The 18967-nt window shown below is 43.7% G+C and overlaps 1 protein-coding gene across 2 annotated transcripts in view; it reads left to right on the forward strand.

Annotated features, from left to right (window-relative positions):
• PEX14 (peroxisomal biogenesis factor 14) overlaps positions 1–18967 on the forward strand; it is an 88465-nt gene that overhangs the window by 42964 nt on the left and 26534 nt on the right. The gene's annotated exons all lie outside the window — the stretch shown is intronic.

The raw sequence follows: 18967 nt of genomic DNA on the forward strand, positions 1-18967 counted from the left end.
AAACAAGGTCAAGTTAAGGTCAGTCTTGGGGTCCTGATTTTCAGGCTGAAATGGCAAACTGCCTTTTTGATAGCAGAGATAGAAGGGATCCTGACAAATCCAATATCTCTCAGGCAGATGGACTGTGCTTTGGTGATAGCCTGATAACAGGTTTTCCCTTCTGTTTATAAAGGAGCTAACTTGGGGCTTCAAGTTTTAAGCCAGCAACTTAGCTACTCATTAGTGCCTTGCAGGTGAAGTTCACTCCAGTTCAGACTGCCCATCCAAGATCATTCCATGCCACTTATGAGCTGAAGTAAATGATATAAAGGCAGGTCTTGCCCTGGATTGAATTTAATGCTCCACAGAACAGAAAAGGTAGTTTGAGTGATGCTAGTTGGGGTTGGGGGTTGTAGAGTTGCAAACTTCATACTTGGGAGGGGGTGAGGACCCATTTTTATATTAACGTTACAAATTCAGCAGTGTTCTTTGAATTCTGTGGCTGTAGATCTTGAGCTGTGGAAAGTAAGGAACCCCTGAAATATTGTCAAGGTTGGAGATATGAATCATTTAGTGAAATCCCTGAGATCTGAAGGCACAAGATAGATTGTTCATTTACAAGCACCACACTGCTCTTCTTGGACCTGAAAGCAGCAAGAGTATAATGGGAGAGATTGTGTTTGAACAACCTCACCAGAAACAGTGCTTTGCAGGTACATCAGTTGGAACGTGGTCCTGATGCTAGCTGACCCCAGTGCCAGTTACAGAGCATCCCAGCATAGAGGGATAATTCTGCTGGGTGCATTGTTTTTTACCCTCGCCTGCCATCAGGATGGCATTAAAATTTGGAGCTTGTTGGCTGCTCTGCTCCATGAGTTTTTCCTTGAAATATGTGGACCTACGGGGAGTAATTAATCATAAAAGCTTGGGGATTTCAACTCTATCATCGAAGCAATGAAGCAGGGGAAAGCTGAGCCTAAAAGCTGTGCTGATTACCCGGGGTAACCTGATACAAAATCTATTGTTGCCGAGAGATCCTTAGTCCCTAGTATATCGTGCAATATTATAACCGCCTGATCTTCTCTGCTGACAATGACCAGTTATTCCTCATTTTCTCTCTCAACGCAGCTGGGTTAGAATTTCATTTGCAGAAGGTATTTAGAGCAATTTAGAGACAAATGTCTCTGGTGTTTGCTCTGCACTTCCCCACCGCAGGCTTCGCTGAGCAGTTTTTAGTATCAGGAGCTCCATCTAATCTGTTTAATTTTAATAAATCCCTGACTGGGAGAAGAGGAGGGGTAGGGAGAGGGAAGCAGAGAGACACTGTGGCCCGACTAATACTTCTTATGAATTACTTGGCTAATAATTACCGAAGAGCAGAAACTGTTTGGTAGAAGTGTTTGTTCCTTTTTGTTAATTTCCCCCCTCCCCTTTGCACTAATTGCTCATCTAGAAACTGAAAATTAAGAAACAGGGAAGAGTGGGGTCTGGCAATGCCTGTCTGCAGCAATCAGTGGGAATGTGACTACGTGGGGTTGACCACCTGACCACATCTCGCCTCTGGCCAGTGCTCCATAGCAAAAGTTGCACGTGTGCAGTCTACCCTTATGCCCTAAGGAACAGGTGTCATTCTTTCCTGCCCCTAGATGTTGTAGTCACTTCAGTCCTGGGCTTAGGAAGAAGAAACTATATGGTTCAGTTTCCAATCCCATTTGGACCCTGAGATCTTCCCATTGGCCCTCCAAGGAGCGGTCCATTATCTTCCCTGAATCTTAGTAACCCAGATGCCACCAGGACTTTCTTTGGCAGAGAGCTCTGAGTCTTCTCCAGGCCTCTGGAGAAGTTCTGTGTATGTATTTATTTGTAATTGTTCTGCAAGTCTACAGCATCTTTCAGTAAAGATTTCAAAGAGTTTTACAGACATGGAGTCAACTATGTAAGGGGCATATATCTACAGTTTGTAGGTGGTTATGCTGTTTAGCATGAGGCTGGCAGTGACAGAGGTAGTACCAGAACTAGCTGTCTTCCTGATCCTATAGGCAGCATTCCCTTTGTGTATACATCCTCTTCGTTTGGTCCCAGCTTCTTCTGGGAGAAGTCACTGTAGAGACTAGATGAGGACCACTGGCTATCTGTGACAGCCATAAGCAAAGGGGCGATGTTCTACCCATGGGGAAGCTTTCAGCTCCTCCAGTCAGTCTCTTCCAGCAGGAAAGCCTATGGGGATTGGAACTAAAATATTGGCTGTGTGGGAGCTCCCACCACTGCAGTCTCAGCTTTGCCCAGGAAATTTCACTTCTGGGACTTGCAGTGATGCCTTGCTTTGAATTATAATCTTACCTCTTTTTTTTTTCTTTAATAAACATCTCTTTCCTGAAAAGACAAATCCAATTTTGTTTCTCTTTTAATATTATTTAATATTTAATATAGAAATTGAGGTCCCTGTAGTGCACGTCAGTTCAGTGGGAAATGAAGGTTAGTTTAGGATCATCAGCTGGATCGTGTTTGTTGCCTTGTGAAACAGCCACAGTGGGATTCAGGGCAGACTTTCCCTGTTGCTGGTAGGGTAAGAATTCTGGTGGTCTGATATTTTAGGCATGTGGGATGAGGTTGACAATAAGAGGGACGCGGAAAGTCTTTCAAAAGTTGGATGAGATTTCTCTGTTGTCTCGAGCACTTCTGAACTCCCAAATACAGAGGCATTAATGAGAAACATGAAGTTATTAGAATCATTTATCATTTTCTTTGAAGATTACACTGGCATTTTGTGTAATTTATGATGTTTCCTCCTTTTTTATCATGATCTTCTTCAGATGAAGGAGGAAAACAGCTGTTTCCCTTCAGAATATCTGTAAGAAATTAAAAAAAAAAATGGTGTGTTTTTTTTTTGGTTTTTTTTTTTTGGTCCAACTATCTGGTTCTGTCGATGAAACGCCACAGAGAACCAGTGGCGCCTTGGGAAGAATTGGACAGCATATGGGGCTTGAACCCTTGTAGAGATGTCTGCTGTTTAGCTGTTGTGCCTTGGCTGTCCTGTGCTGCTCTGCTACCCATTTAGTGGCTCACGTGACTTAATGCTGTGCTCTCTGAGCCTGTAGTTTCCAACTAGGGAGAGAATGGGAGTAGGGGCACTAGTGGTGGAAGCTCCACCAGATAAGGTACTAGCCTGGAACATGAGAGACATGAGTTCAAATCCCTGTTCTGCCACAGGCTTCCCTTGCGACCTTGGATAGGTCACTTATCTCTCTGAAACACAAAGGTGAAAAGACTTCTCTACTGAGAAGAATGTGGGAGAAATGCGTTACTGATTGGGAGCGGTTCCAGTGCAACGGTAGCAGGCATCTCAAGTAGATAAACTATGGTTCCTGTTTACACTGGGGAGAATAGTCAATCTGGAAAGCTGGAGAGTCAGCAACTCTCTTCAGAAGACTTCTTACATTGACTGGTGATGTTCTCATAACACAACTTCAACCTGCCTACAAATGGAGTCAAGCTCTTCTTTGGCGAGATGAGTGGGAGGTCAAAGAAGGTTTTGCCCTTTTAAATGTTGGGTCTATTAATCTGTTTCATTACCTTGGCTCATAGCAATCAAGTTAATGCAGAAGCTTTCCCTGTGGTCCTACACAGCTTTTTGCGGTGTCATTCAAGTCACGATGACAGCAGCAAGGTAGAGATTTGGAGGGTGGTTGTCAGCTTAGAAGGCAACTGGAGGTTGAGAACTCTAGAAGTGCTTGTAAAGCGGTGACGAGTAATTTGTTCTGCTTTAAATGCTCCAACGCAGTCCAGGGCCAAGCATATGTGCTTCCCAGGAAACAAATGTCTTGATTCCAGGAGCCGCCTGTAGAAAATTGACTCCTTTCTGTTCCTCTTCTAATCGCCTGTATTCCTGGAAGTTGAACCCCCACCAGCAGCTAAACCATCTCTTTGCCAAACACAATCCACTGCAGAAACCCAAGTGGATCACCTTGAGGACAGCAGAGGAGGGGCACTGCCTAGTGTCGGAGGATTTTAAGGGGAGTGAATTCTTCCGCAGATTTCAATTTAACTCTCTTTTATTACTTTTCTTTTTTATAATTTAAGTCCATTTCATGAGGCAGTTTGCATGTCCTTGAATGGAATCTCGTTACCATGAAAGCTTTTTTAGCATTGATTTCATAACAGTCTTAATTTAATAGCTCCGTCATTACTGAGAAGCCCTGAGAGTGAGGCCCTAGCTTTCCAGGTCACTGACCTTTTAATTACAAACCTTGTTCTGATGGCCAGGTTATCGACTGGACAGCTCCCAGCTTCTGCCCCCAGGATGAGAATGAAAATAACTGCCTTTCCTCCCCCACCTCCAGAAAAGGGAGGAAAAGAAAAGTAACCTCTTATGTTTCTAAAATTAATTTTCTCCTTCAGCTTTACTTTGTAATTAATTCTTTAACATGTCTCAGTGAAGCTTGAACAGTTTTTTTACAAAGCTTTTCCTTGAGCACAAAGCACAACGCAAGGCAGCAGAGTCCAGTGACAGCTCATGCAAAAGACCCAGTTAGCTACATGCGCTGTCGAAACCCACCCATCTCAACAGGATCGCTGTAGTTCTCCCTTCCTGTTTCTGAAGACCCACCCACTTTGACTCAGGCATATGGAGATGGGGTTCAGAGGTACCAGTAATACTTGGGGCACATTGGGCATTTTGTCATTCTTTGCTGACTTGTTGGCAGGATATGGATTTAGAAGATGGGAAGGAATTGGAACTACAAGGCATTTACAAATTGATTTTTTTTATTTATTTATTTTTTTTGGCCAAGCTTTACTTCTGTGTGTGCAAATCACTGAACTAACAGGGATTTGCACGTGCAGATTGGATAACTGGTTGCCTGTCTGGTAAGTGTAACTGTCCATGCAGATCTCATCAAGCGCATGCACATAAAAAGAGATGCAGAGCTGGAGGCCAAGGCTAAGAATTCGACTGTTGGTAGTAAATGTTTGTTTTACCATTACATGAAAATACTCGGTGGATTAGGCAAAACAGTGCAGCCAGAGCAAATGGCATCAGTGCAGGATGAAAGGGAAATGCTGAATGAGGTGCTCACCCCAAACCATGAGATGGAAGTTTGTAACAGGTGCTCAAACACTGCAGCAACGGTCATGGTAAGAGGAAGACTTTTTAAACAGACACAAAATAGTGTGTGCTGAGAGGAAGTTAGATGACACTTTCCTGTAGAAGCAGAATATTTACAAAACAAATAATTTTGTGCATTTCCATAATGCCTTTCATCAAAGGAGCTTGGAGCACGTTATACCCAGCGGCTGATTACACCGCTCACCACTGTTCATGGGCACAAAAGGGTTTTGTGAAGGACCCTTTGCCTACCATTGAGATGCAGCCACCTCTCAGAAGCAAGGCAGCAGCTGTTCAACCTGACTGCAAGAGCTTTAGGACAGGAAATACAGATTACTGCATCTGAGTGATCTTGCAAGGTGAGATCTGGGGAAATAGCATGAGGTTACTGCAGTTGAAAGTTTGCAAAGATTTTGAAAAGCACCATGGGATCTTTAATTACCACAAATAATCAAGGCCTCTGCTTTATGACTGTGCTGAAAGACAGACCAATGTTCCCCTATCTGTTTTACTTAGGCCCAGGGAAAGAAGGCTTCAAACCTTTCCTTGCAGTACCAGGATATTGTTTAGAGATCTCCCAACCAAATACTGAAGCAACACATCCGTGCTTATCATATGCAATACGATGGGTTCCCTGGAACCGACTTTGAACTCCTAGAATGAAGACTGAGAGAGTGAGCCCTTTTCAGCACTAGCAAACTTGCACCCGGTCCTGGCTGAATCAAGGGTATCTGTTGTTGCATCCATGTCTGGCATCCACTCTACTAATGTTTGCCCAGTACTGATAGTGTTCTGCATTTACAGATAAGATTTCCCATGCAGGTTGCTCCTGACCCAGAAGTACAAATGCACTCATGGACGGGAGATTAGGACCACAGCTCTGGATTTCTGCATTAGTTTTAATTTTTTTTTTTCCTGAGAGTGATTGAGAATCTCCATCCATCTGCTATGAAGGGATGTCTTCCTATCCTGACAGTCTCGCATGTGCATATCCGTCACCTGCTGTTCTGTGCCAGCCTATTCATCACGCTGGCTCCTTCCCCCATCAATTTTCCTACTGCTTGTGTTATCTGAACTTGTCGTGAACTCTACAGATTTCTGCACCAACTCTTCCATGCCACGAGGAAACCTGCAGCAGCAGTGCCAACAAAACTTCCCCAAACAGTCAGCCACTGAGGTGTGCTTGGGAGTCGGTCAGGGGCTGTTCCTTAGGTCTGCTGGGCTCTTTCAAAAGAAAGCTCTTTGATAGAGATAATCCTTCCCTAACCCTTTCTTCAGGATGTGGAAGTAAGGTTGGGGCAGGACACGGGAGTTGCATACAGCTGGAGAAAGTGGTTCACTTCTTGCATCTGGTGGCTATACTATGCATGGTGATTCAAGGGAATGCAAAAAGCACTCTATAATGCAATTCCCAGCTTTGCCAGTTATATGATGCTGAAGTCCAAGAAAGGTGACCGTTCCTGATCACTACAGGCAATCATCTTTTGGCTGGTGACATAGGCTTTCCATAGAATAAAAGCTATTAATTGTGAAATCAGCCAGCCACTGTTTATAGTGAGAAACAGCAAGGGTGGAATTTTGTGTGGGATTGGGAAGCATGGCAACAGTTCCTTAATATTTAGTGCAGGTCAAGAGATTTTAGAAATGATCTCTGTGTGTGTAGGTATTTGCACATGTGCTTGTGTTTTAAAATCCTACTCACTTATAGATGATTTGCTCATTTTAAAATAGCACTTTGATCAAGGTATGTTACATAATTGAAAAACATTTTTATAACCCCGTAGAAGCTTCATGCGAGCTGGAGTACAATTAATTTCCATCTCAGGGGAAGTGGTGAAATGTTGAAATTTGATATTTGTCCTGAATTGGGATGAAGGAGTTCAATTTCTGACTCTTTCTTTTTGTGAAATTTCACATTATGTCATTTTAACCTGTTAGAACACAGTATTTTGACAAACTTGCAACACTTTCATTTAGCCTTTTTTATTATAACTCAATATATTTGATGCAGGTAAAATAATACCATAATTTAAACATCAAAATAAAACATGTAGATAATTTGCTGTCAGATTTCAACAAAATCAATACATTTCTGCAATATGTTGAGGTTTTGTCAGATAAGCATTTTCCAGCATGAAAACCTGTTGAATTGTGCAATTTTCAGCACACTTTACTTAAAACAGCAGTGCTGCTTTTGCAAAAGTTCTGCCCACAGTTACCTGAGTACACAGTTGTTGGTTTTTGCTGGGGAATTTCCAGGGGCATCATATCATTTGATGCGTGCAAGGCTGCTGGGGAGTGCTGGCTTGGTGTTGCATTGTTGTATTTGCTGAAGAGTGGAGATGAAGCTCCACTTCGATCTCTAAAAAGATAGAATTAACAAGGCAAGGCAAACTTTGGGGCCTACCATCTTTGAAGGTGTGTCCTGCAAAGTAACATGTCCAGTGGGGTTTGTTAAGTGCTCTGCAGTTTCACGTTGAAAAGATGAAACTCGCAATGACTTTTCTCCTCTGTTTTCTGTGTGAAAGCTCCGGAAAGTGCACTGCAAGAGGCACCCGTTTGATGTTTTAATGATGTTGCAAAGACTCCACTGAGGGAGAGACGCTCTCAGATTTGACAACCTCTAAATGCGCATTTATTTGTTCCATAACAGAGGGTACAAGTCACATTAGTGGTAATAGCCTCTCTCGCTTACTTCAGGCTCACTCTACAACACTCTTGAACCATTTAGATATGCACTCCGCAGAACAAGAGCGCTGATTCATTTACAGTACATTGAGCGAACAGTCGGCCACAACTCCCACTTCTCCCAGCCTGCAGGAAATTCACGGGGATTTCAGTGGTAGCATCCATCAGCACCTTTGCTGTGTTATCATAGCTTGCAAATTCCTGGTATGCAGTAGGAGCAGACTTACCCAGTGCCCAGAAAGTTTTCTGTGCTCCAGAACATCAGCTGGAAGCTTTTATTTGAACAAATAACTGGGATGTCACTGCTTTAACAGTGACTTTCACTTCGGCCATCTGTCTGTAACTGTGTAATGGAAAAGAGCAGTTTAAACTGACTTTGTAAAATTAGTTCATATTGCTCCCTCTGGGTGTGTTTTGAGCCAGATTTGCTTTGTGTACTGCCAGAATCGGGTTTCTGTTCCTGGTAGCCCTGCAGAGCCAACACCACCATGGCAGAATGAACTGAATTCTATTCTGGATCATGTACCAGTGTTAAAATTATTGGCTAAATTCTGAGCCTTGGATCTTTACTGTTGATGATGGTGAAAAGAACATAGATTTTCAAACCCTGGGTTGAGATTACAGCAGGCACGGTTAGAAAAGTTCACTTTTGACTTGTAATTTTAGCAAATAGCCGTAGATGTCTTTGAGTGAGAGAATATAGAAAAAGAAGATAGGCCTTGTGGTTACAACTTAGGACCTGGTACTGTCTCTGGCATTGATTCCTGGGCCAAGTAACTTAAGGTCTCTGGGTCTCAATATGTCCATTAAAAGAATGGGGGCAGTGATGATTACTTCCACCATACAGGCGTGTGGAGGTTTAATTCATTCTAGTTTGTAAACTGCTTTGAGCTCTTCACGTTGCAGATCACTACACGAGGGCTTATGCTGCAACATGTGATGTAAAAAAAAATGTGAGTTATTCATTGCAGTGAAAACAACACTTGCAGAGACAGAGAATTTACCTCTGTCAGCTGGGTAAGGGAGGGGGAGTTAGCAAACTTTAGAATGTCAGACTGCCACGGCTCAGGCAGATTGCGTGCAATCCTAATCCAGCCCTGGAGCTCTGACCTTTGAAGCAAGCTTCACCTTCAGACAGGCAGAGAGATCTGTGTACACTTACATAAAATGTTTTGGGATGGAAGGAGGAGTTCACTCGGCCATCCAGCCCAGGGTTTTCTCACACTCCTCCTTGGCCAGAAAGGAAATTCGGTCCCCAGTGCAATCCATGAACAAACCAATTCTGGAGGGATCTCCTTCTCCCCTGGGAACAGAGCAGGGTCTGTAATCTAGGGCATACCATATTGCTCCTCTGATGAACCCCACTGTAGTATTCCTGAGGTGTCCTCTCCCTATGGGGAAGATAAATTAAGTTTCCTTATTAATTCGGTCTCTAGGTTCTCGCGGGCAGCATTCTGCTTTATGTTAGACCAAATCTCTTGCGGTGACAAGGGGTCTGAGTGCCCATGGTCCTATAACTGTGTTGTTCCAATAATAATCCTCTTTTCTGCTCCCCATCACTCTCTCCCTGACTTAAAATTGGAGGGGGGAATGCCCTCTCCTTGGAGAAAGGTGGAATTTAGTCTAGTGTTTGTTCTTTTCTGCTCTTCCTGATGGAGCCTAGCCCAGGGGAGACCCCACTCCCCTAGGAGGAGAGAAGAGAATTCATTCCCCGTGAAATCCGAGGCTCTCTTAAGTAAAAGCTGTTGACTTTGTCTTACTGTGCAAATGTGCGTTGCTCTTATCAAGACAATAAAGGGTAAATGGGGTGATCTCTGCTCCTGTGGAGAGGTCGGATGGTTACATTACACAATCTTCCAGAGCATCTTGCAGCAAATACATGGGTTATATTAAAAGTTGCAATCATATCATTTTTTAAAAGTAAATTGCTGACCTTATGCAGTGGAATCAGCTTTATTGAATTTCGCCAAAAATGCGTTTATAATTCCCCCCCCCCCTGCCCCTGCATACACACGATATTCATGTCCTTGATGTCCATGTGGAAATGTCCCTTTTTATGGTGATAAACAAAATTAAATTTGTCTTTGTCTCTGCTGCCCTGCCTCACCTTTATGTTGCCATTCTGGGGGGCCAGAGACAGCAGTAGACAGACTCCCTCGACTGTGAGGCAGGGCTGTGTCTCTGCGCTGAGAGCTGGGGCATTTCATCATGGTTTGGGGGCCACTGAGTAAATAAAATACCAACATCTTGCAGGTTGGCAAAAACCTGCACACCCATGGCAGCTTTGCACATGTAGGCAAGAGCTAAAGATTAGGCTGGGAGTAGGTGAGGTCTTTTCTAGGAATGTCAAGGTGTGAAAATATGTAAGAATCGATTTTGACTTAAGCTTTGCTCCAAGGCTCTTTCAGTTGCCATACACTGAAAAATATAAACCCCACAGCTAATTGTTGCAGGCCCATATATAATTATATTCCCCCAATAATAATGACTCATTATGACCCCTTCCTGGGGTGCCTGCAGCCCTCTTCCTGGGGTCCTGCAAGAGATGTGCATTGCAGTATGCCCCAGCAGTTAACAAACTTTACCCTGCACTTCTGTAGCCATTTACACGTTTGAAGCACTTTACAAATATAAACTGACTAATTGTTATGATGCCTGGTGTGGAAGGAAATCAATATTATCTCCTTTTTGTGTTCCTCTCAAATCTTTTTTTTTTTCCACTGGGGAGACCTTTTACTTTTCCAAGCACTTTGCAAACACTAATCCATAGGCCACTGCTGGGAGATGAGACATATCCCTATTTTACCAATGGGGAAACTGAGGCAGGACAATTAAGAACAAGTCAATGTACCAAAGGTCTAGTTAGACCTGAGGAGCTCCTGGCTCTCAGTTCTGTGCGTAAGCTGCCATTGTATGCTCCATAGGACATACTGATCTCTGTAAGCACCTTCAGCAAAATTACTCGGACTGTTTTCTCACATATTTTATTTACAGGGCCGTTTGGCCACTAATTTTATTCAGCACAGTCAACATTGATTCATCTGAGTGGAGGAAAGGACAGGCTTTCTCTATCTTGTTTGGCATTTTCCCCTTTTTAGCTTCATTTTCCCTTTTTGGTGGCATTTAAAAGGCCAGTTTTTCATGCACTAAGAGAAAAATCTCTTTGCTCCCTCTCAGAGTAACCAGGAGCATGCAGCTGTTAAACCCTGAAATATAAAATACATGTTTAAAAGATGACTCGCTGAGTGTGTTTAAAAAGAGCGAGAGAGAAGAGGTATTCAGGGGAACCAAAAAATAGCAGCTTCCATTACTGTAATTAAATGGCAGCATTTAACCTATCAGGCCGTTGCGTGTATGTGAGAGATGAGCAGGGAGCTGCATTTGAAATGATCACTGTATTCCTGGGGGAATAGAGTAGTTAAATAATTTGTTTGTGAGGTGTGAGTTCAGTGTCGGTTAAAGCGAGCGTGTGTGTGTGTGCGCGAGGCGTTGGGGATGGCTATGTGTTTACCAAGAATACCCTCGAGGTTGGTATTTGCTAGCACCTGCATGCTATCAATAAGAACAGAAGCTGCTGTTGCCCATTGCTTAAGTGATCAGAGGAGTCGGGGCCTCACCTGGTCCCACGTATTGCATCATAAAGGCAAAACTTGCTTCATGCAAGGCCGCCTGGGACAGATGAGAGTAGCAGTAAAAGAAAACCAGGAAGAAAATGGGGGGAAGAACCAAACAGCCATTATGATGAACTTCAGATGCTGCAGTGACTGGAAAGGGTAAGTCGTTCTAGCCGGTGGTTGGAACGCAGGGGCAGGGATCCCCGAGGGAGCCAAGCCAAAGCTTCTGCACACGGAGATCTGCCGCTTAAACTTCATCTCTAGCAGTGGCTCCCGTTGCAATAGTTCCACCTGCGCCTGGCATCGGCCCTGCACTTCAAGGATGTGGCTTTCAGATTGATCTGGAGTGACAGGGATCATCAAAACATATCCTTCCTGCCTCTTTATCCCTGACCCCAGCTCTATGCACTTCCATGTGGGAGCTGTTTGTACATCCCTGTGCTTGAAGAATTGCTGGAGCTGGTTAGCCTTGTGGTACCCTAGTAAGAGTAGACCAAGTTTTCTGCTTAGTGCTCAGTAGGTCCCGTCTGCCCACTCTCCTCCCTTCTATATATCTGAAGATCCTACGTTTCTCCAGAGGATACTTTGAGATTTTTAAACTACCGGTTAGTTCTATCCCAGTAGAAAGTGGAGTCTGCAGATTTAGTTCCTGAGTCTCCAGCCTCGTCAGCTGCCGCACCCTCTGGTCCGACGTGTGTGCAGTAACCTGCCCACAGCCATTTCTAAATGTTTGCTCTAGTTTTTAAATGGGTTTGCCCAGTGCCCCTTTCTTGAAGATCCAGCCTAGGAGGTTGCTGCAGGAAGCAGCACCTGGTCAAACCTTGAGCTTATTGGTGTGAGCATTCACCCCAGAAACCTGATTCCAAGTGTGTCATTCCTCCAGTTAGGGAACAGGAATATACAGCATGTCCTGTGTGCCCACGGGCTTTTCACTTGCTGGCTACACATAAGGAAGTGTTTATGGAAATGAGGAGCAAACAGAAAAATAAGCAAAATTCACTGAATGAGTTATTAGTTGCATATCTAATGCATGTGATGCATAGATCCTGAGACTTCAGTCATTCTCTGTAAATAATACCACTGAGTGCATATCTGACACTTGTCATCAGATTCTCAGCAGTCTGCCTGCACTTTTATTCCTGTTTTACAGGTGGAGAAACTGAGGCTCGTGGAGGTTAAGTGACCTACGCAAGGTCAATGGTGGAGCTGGGAATAGAACCCCAAAGCATAAAGCCTTTTATTATACTAATAAGGAAACTCTGGAGGTGTGTTTTGGCATGGTAATCGGAGCCCCAGAGAACTGGAGGCAGTTAGTATGCTCTGTGCAAGTCCCAAGGGAGTGATGATGAAACTCCTTTTATACCTTGCCACTCCAATACTCTGTGTGCGGCCACCATAGTTTTTCCACAGTTTCAGCTTCATTATTTTTAGCGTCGTTAGCGTTAGTTGCCTTTTGGGCATTTCTTCTAGGCTCCTTGAATTTTCATCAGCAATCTCAAGAAGTGCTGAAGACTCATGCAATAAATACCTGAATAAACCCACTTTGGATAATATTCCCTTTACAAACTATTCTACGTTTCCCCCCACCTTGTAGTTTTCAGTCTTCGCTCCTCCTTTATTACTAAGCTTGCTTTGCCTGAATACACGCTCTTTGTTTCTCGAAAGTTTACTGGCTTTACAGTTCTTTGGCTGCCGTTTCTTCTTCCTCACCGCCTGAGATTAACATCCTCTGTGATGACAAAGCTGGTGGTTTTCTAAATGGATGTGATGTAACCAGCAGAATTGTGAGCGATGGGCAGAGACATGTGTGTGTATATATTTTAAAAATTAAAAAGTAGTTGTAGCTTTTAAACAGAATGTATTTCTACCCTTATTGGCAGCATCCACTTTTCATTTTACAGGTGGCTAGCTTTTTACTAGCATTCAGCAAACAGGATTTTAATGGCATATAAAAAACATCTTTGAAACAAAAGACTAAAGAATCGGAATGGTTTGTAATCTGTAATGAATACTTGCTGCCACGTGTCTTCGTAGTAGCGTAGTGGAGAATGCTTTCATTGTGGAAGAGCTGCAAAGCAGATTTACCTGAACTGTTCATGCTGTCATCATAATGAACACAGATGCATTTTTCTTTATCAGACTAACCCTCCTGATACGCAGCAGATTATGTAGGTGCCTAATGTGGCCTCTTACTGTAGTTGGGGAAACTGAGGCAGGAAAGTGCAGTTTCTTGCTTGAGGTCACAGAAGGAATAAAAGGGATTACCACTTCAGTTTCCTTGATCCCAGCCCTCGCTTCGGACCAGCCTCCCAGGTTGCGTTTACAACAGGCAGCAGTTAGATGCTGTGCTCCTTGTTACAGCAACCTCCTGACATAGACGGGGCATAGAAGAAATGGCAGTGGCTGGTATGCGTATCACTGTCTCTCATACACTAAAAGGTCACTGACTACACACCCTTTATATGACTTTTCCTGGGATCAGCCTGGGCTGATTTGTTTATTCTGTTTCTTTGTAAAGCTTAAAGTTTTGATAGTAAAAGAAGCAGCATGTAACATCAAGGCAAATTGCCCTTTACATTCCAATCAATCTTAGGCGGTAGAGAGCACTCTCTGACAGCCATTGTCTAATGTAAAATATCCCAGATGCCCTAGCTAGTGCATTAGGAGCCATCAGAAATTCTAGAGTAATAGAAAGAACTGGGCATGGTGCATGAAGACAAGATTTCTCATTCTTTTATATAAAAATTCTGCCGCACCCCAGACATCCTCACAAATCCTGTTAAATGATGCCTGGATAGGCATAAAATTGTTGACAAACCATCCCCAGCTCTCTTATCAGATTTGTTCTTTCAAAACCTTAGACTTCAGAAATTCTGGACCTGGAATGTCATACTAGGCATCTGCTCCCTGTAATAACAGATCAGCGTGATGTTGCCGACTCAGACATCTTTCATTTCTTTCAAGAGATGCAGAGCCCTATGCTAAAACTGAATGTGTTTACACAACGATAAATCCGTTCCAGAAAAATTGAATTTTTATAAAAGTCTGGAAAGAATTGGACAGCAAACATCAAAATCACTTTCAAGCAAGGCAGTCGTGACCCGAATAGTTGGCCAGGCCTTTCAGTTGGTATCATAAAGATGCCCTTCCTGACTATTCAAAATATACCTCCTTCATGTTAGGTGACCCCATACTGGAGTTTTGAAGCAAGTTCCTCATACAGCCAACAGTCATCTCACCTTGGGCTGTTTGAGGCCCGAGCCCTCCATTTTTCCATGATATGCCACCTTGCAAATAGAAAGCCTTTATAGCTGGCCATTGAGTTTGTAGCACTTTGACAAAAGAGGCACTTGAGCTTTTGCTGCTGTTACTTGAGCTCCCCTGAAATAATTTAAAAGCTATTTGAGTTCCTGCTGCCCCTTTCAGGGCAAGCCCCCAGGCACGGGCAACTGATGGGGGGTGGCACAGCAGGGCATGTGCCCCCCCACCCCCCAAGATTGGCCCCCGAAAGTGCTTGGGGGCCTGTTTTGCTGTGCAGTCCGGTGGCATGTGGTGGTGGGCCGCAGCGTGTGGAGCTGGACCCCTCCGGCCCCCCAGGGAGCTTTTTGGCCAGGCCCTGGGCCTGCCCACAAATTGTGACCCCCCCAGACTCGGGAGGCACCAGTCACCCATGCCCCCAGAGTGCTCCCTCCTATCTCTGGACTAGAACCGTACCTTACTGTGAAATAGTCAGCCAAGGTCCTGAGCCAATGGGCCTGGTAGGTCATGTGTTGAAGGTGCTGTTGTTCAGTGCCAGTCAGCTCCTTCAATTTGGAAATGTGGTTTAATAGTTTAATACTAAAGATAAAGAAAAAAAGAAGCCCCTCCGCAATTGTCAGTGTCTTATTTCAACTGAATTTCAGGAAACCGCAAGGTTTTTTTTTCTTTCAGCCCCTGAAAAATACTCTTTGTGCTTGAAGAGCAGGCAGAGATCAGTCTCATCCTGATCAAGTTCTTCTACTAAATAACTTGACCAGTTACTGAAGGAACAGACTTTTTTCACACTGAGGAGATGTTTCTAAAGCATGAAGGGTTTGGGGCCTTATTGGTTCCTGTTGGGGACTTTTTATCTTGGGCCCCTTTAACAACACAGCTGGTTTATTTTGGGGCTGTGGAGACCACAGCCACTGCAGGAGTAATTGGCCCTTTCCCTCCTGGATCCTTTGGCATAAGGATTTCCTGGCATGATCCCCAATTTAGCAGAATGATGATTTCACAGTCAACCTTCCAATCCCATTTCCAAGGCTGTGACCAGGATAGCAATTGCTTACATGAAAAGGCAGCATTAGGCAAATATTGCTGTAATTGAACTGTGTTTAAAGCATTTAGCTTTTGTCCCTGTAAAAGAAAGTAGGATCACTATCTCCTTTTGCTCTTTATTTAATTTCCTCCTCTCATATAGTGGTCGCGTCTACATGAGACGCTTACTGCGCAGTAGCCAAATTACATGATGCAATAGCATGCTGGTCAAAAACTGTGCCAATATGCTCCTGCACCGTGTTATTCAGCTACTGCAAAGTAAACATTTAAAAAAAAAAAACAACCCCTGTGCATCAGGGCTACTGCTTAGTAGCGTGAGTTACTGCACATTGAATTAGTACATGGTTAACCAAATACTAAACTTAATGCGCAGTTACTAGGGTGCATTAATGAACATGTAGACATGCCCAGTGATCTTATTTGTATTACAGTAGTGTAGAAGAGCCCCAGTAATGGTTTGGGGCTCCGTTTTGCCACGTGCTGTCCAGGAATGTGGCAGAGGGACAGTCCCTGCCCAGAGAGCTCCACAGACTGTACTATAAGATGACAGCTCAGGTGGGTACCACAAACAAAGGGCATCTTCTTTTTGTGCTGCTCCTTTCATGCACATGCTGATCTGATGCCAGCTCCCCTTCCCTTCTCCATCTGTGCTATGTGACTGTGCTACCTGGTTCTTACATACCACTCCCTCCTGTTTCTCATAGGTGCTTCCCAGGTACCTGTGCTCCTCTTCCCCCCCCCAACTTCCAAGGCACATGTGGCCTGGCTCCCAGTCTCTACCTTTCTCCCAACTTTGGCTGGAAGCTGCAATGTAAGATCTATCCGAGAGCACATTCTGCTGCTTTCTCTGCCTGCTTTTATTTTAGCTGTAATGAAGTTCAGCTAGGCTGGCTTCCTTTCCTTGCAGCAAGTTTTACAGGCCCCTCAACCCTTTTGATTTTTGTAATAACAGCTTGGAAACAAGGAATAGTATGGGCTGGTGAGCAGAGTTTTGGGCAAAGGGGACCCGTGAGTAAAAGCTGCTGTTCCCAGTGCTGCCTTTGATCTGGTGTGTGAACTGGGGCAGTTAATTTCTCTTCTCAGTCTGTTTTATCTATTTAGACTGTAGGATCCTTGGAACAAAGGCTATCTTTTACTCTGCCTGTAAAACACCTAGCAAACTGGGGCCTGATCTCTGCTGGGGCCTATAGGCCCTAATCATGTAACACACAACAGTAGCCACTAGCCTGGGACCTGCCAGCTCTCCATGACGTGCAGCAAATGCTCACTGGTACCAGTCTGGGATGTGGTGTTTTCAAACAGGTGTCAACCACAACATTACAATTACATGATTAGCACCTACCTCATTTGTGACCTGAGTTTCCTAAGGGTAGCGTTTTGTACGTGCTTCCCTAAAACAAATATCTGTTGGCCATGTCTGATTCACGGTAAATAACTGTACTATTGAATTAACTTCTTACCATGGGCTCCCTAATCCCCATGGCCTCTGATGTATAGAGGCATTTGGTCCCGCACGTAGCAGTCTCAAGCCATGTGCTTTCTGAGTGAGTTATACAACAGAGAGTGCCCTGTGCCTCCTCATAGTTGTTTGCAATGAGTTTGTCTTCCAGTTCAGCCCCATATGTCGTGCTTTTTATGTTAGATGAAACCTGTGTGCTGAACAAGTATTGTCGTCTGCCCCTTTAGTACCCCACAAAGATCTTCTATCAGATAATGTTTCTCTAAATTTATTATGATAAAAATGAACAGCTGCAGGCGAGAGACCTAAAAATAGGTACTGGAGATGATGATTGCAATTCTTCCTATTTCTAGAAAGAGAGATCTCAATTTATGTTCTGTAGAGTGGTAGCTTGCTTGTGTCTTGTTTGTTGGTCATACAATTCCCTAGAGCAGTTCTGTACGTTTCTTAGGCACGTGCCTCCATAGGAAGAACTGACCAAAAGACAGGTCTCTCTATGGATTCTCTAACTAATGACTATGAGAACTTATGGTCCTACTTCATTTGGCTCAGACTGTTACACTGCTGGCTATCCTCTTTGTAACCAAAACGTCGTTTGGAGCAAAAAGCTCTGATGGTCGAAGTGGGCATTCTGCTGGATAGAAGGTAGTTGCTCAGGAATTCAGAGGTCCAAATCCTGCTGCTATTGCTGCCTTTAGCAATTTTGAAATGGAAAAGATTACATCACATCGTCCATTTACTTCTTCTGCCCCGGTACAGGATTGTTCTCTTCCCTTCTTTCTAATGCATTGCCCTGCAAAGTATCTAATTTAGTACTGGAAGCTGTGCCTGAACCATCCCTCCCTTTTTTCCTGTGTGGCAGAGATAACGTACTTCCCAGGACTGGAGAACTCTCCTTGCATTAGAAGAGGAAGATCTGACCTCTCCTATAACAGGTGAAACTGTGTCTTCTCTGCTTTGAAACCACCAGTGAAATACATTTTGCACCAGCTTATAATGCAGTGATTTATGCTGGGAGATGCTGTGTAATATCCCAGTGTCCTTTTGTCTTTGTGTTTTGTTTTTCCTCTAATATATTTTTGTGGGTGAGTTCCCCATATATGGCGGGTATTTACCCAAAATACCCAAGGTGAGAAAGATGCCCAAGGTTCTCCTTCACAGGGAAATCTTCCATGCTCTTGTGCATTCCCCTTTCCACTCTTTATTTTATTGCAATTTTTCCTGCAGCTTTTGAAATAGTATTTACAAGGGACACATCATTTAAGATAGAAAATAACTGGAGAAAAAGATAGTCCCTTCTCTCTTACACACACATGCATGCGCACACCCATGTGCATGCATGCACACACAGAGACACACATGCATGCACTTTTCATGACCAGGAACAACTTTTTCCTTGTGTATTTTGAACTCCTCACATTTAGAAAACAAGAAAAGTTGCGGCACTTGTTCCTGGTTTTCCATTTAAAGACACGTTAAACAAGAAGCCTGCCCTTTCCTATTCAGGGCGAAAATACTTTGATCCAGTTTTCTGAAGACAATACTCATTTCATGAGAATATTTAATCAGTAGAAAATAGGGAGGATTTAGTTTGTTTGTTTAGTATTTAACCAAGTGAATAAGGCAGATTAGGGGAAGGGGGGGGACTGGACCCATAAACAAGGTGATATATAATATTTTTTTTCGTTCTCCTTTTAAATAAATACCGATCAGCTTTATGTTCGGAGACAATAGGAGCCGTTGGCTTAAATTTGCAGTTTACTGTATTTATGGCTGTAATATCAAGGTGCTGCCGTCGTAATTTCATGCCCCAATGAGAAGAGC

The sequence above is a fragment of the Alligator sinensis genome, unplaced genomic scaffold, assembly GCF_000455745.1.
Source record: "Alligator sinensis unplaced genomic scaffold, ASM45574v1 scaffold366_1, whole genome shotgun sequence".
NCBI lineage: Eukaryota > Metazoa > Chordata > Crocodylia > Alligatoridae > Alligator > Alligator sinensis.